Here is a 1,295-nt window from a genome sequence, read left to right on the forward strand (position 1 = left end):
CCTTCCCACCCAAACCCTTCTGTGATTCTACGATCCTGCTCCTGCTCCCATCGGTGGCTGGATCCCAGGCTCAAAGGGGGATGCAGTCATCCGGGGACAAATCTCCGTCCATCCCCCATCATGGGGGACACCACAGCCACAAAGCCCCTCAGAGGACCCCGCTCTGTGCCCTGGGCATGTCCCCTCTGTGGCCATGCCCAGCAGCCCAGCACCACCCGCTCCCCCGTGCCACCCTCCTCCCTGCACAGGGACCCCCAGCGTCTCCCTCCCCACCGGTGCCACAAAACCCCTCCAGCCCTGCCCGCTCTCCCTGCCGGGCCAGCAGCCCCTCAGCCCACATCCCTGTGTTGCAGAGAGAGCAGTGGAAGATGTCGAACCCGAGAAACGGCGATACCAAGCCCCCATGTTTGCCCCGCAATGGACTGGTGAAGATCCCCACGCAACCCAACGGCCTCGGCTCCGCCAGCATCACCAAAGGCACTCCCGCCGTGAAAAACCGCCTGTGCCAGCCTTCTTCTGTGCCTGCCATCCTCAGTCCGGCCTTAGCCCACCGCAGCGACCTGCCCATCCCCAGCCTGGCCTCCCCGCTCTCCTTGGCCGCTCTGGCCGGTGTCTCCTCCCCTCCCGGCGCTTCCTTGGTGGGACTGAACACGAGAACACGAGCGAAGGCTCGGAGCAGCCCTCGCCAGAGCGGCTGCCCGGCTCGCCCTCGGAAAGGCAGCTGGTGGTGGACGAGAAGATCCTCAACCGCTTGTTCTGGTACTTTTCGGCGTGCGAGAAGTGCGTGCTGGCACAGGTGTGCAAGGCGTGGCGGCGGGTGCTCTACCAACCCAAGTTCTGGGTGGGCTTGACGCCCGTCCTGCACACCAAAGAGCTCTACAACGTCCTGCCCGGCGGCGAGAAGGAGTTTGTCAGCCTGCAGGGCTTTGCCGTCCGCGGCTTCGACGGCTTCTGCCTCGTGGGCGTCTCCGACCTGGACATTTGTGAGTTCATTGATAACTACCCCCTCTCCAAGAAAGGGGTCAAGTCCATGAGCCTTAAGAGGTCGACCATCACGGACGCGGGGTTGGAGGTAGGTGACCCCAGCGAGATGGCCAGGGTGGAGAAGACGTGGCAATGGCAGGTCCTTCCCAGTGGCCCCGGGGACACAGGCGTGGGCAAAGCTTTCACCGGCCACAGGCAAGGAGCAGGCAGGCAGCACGACCGTCCCATGGGTGCGGGCAGCAACGGGAACCCCTGCCCATGGTCTGGGCAGTGGGGTGGGCTGCAGCCTGCGCTGCCCTCGCAGGCAGGGG

At 65.0% G+C, this 1,295-nt stretch overlaps 1 pseudogene; it reads left to right on the top strand.

Annotated features, from left to right (window-relative positions):
* Positions 1-368: 368 nt before the first annotated feature.
* On the top strand, positions 369-1,214 carry LOC104616042 (annotated as a pseudogene).
* The last annotated feature ends 81 nt before the right edge of the window (positions 1,215-1,295 follow it).

The sequence above is a fragment of the Phaethon lepturus genome, unplaced genomic scaffold (genome assembly GCF_000687285.1).
Source record: "Phaethon lepturus isolate BGI_N335 unplaced genomic scaffold, ASM68728v1 scaffold55050, whole genome shotgun sequence".
Taxonomy (NCBI): domain Eukaryota; kingdom Metazoa; phylum Chordata; class Aves; order Phaethontiformes; family Phaethontidae; genus Phaethon; species Phaethon lepturus.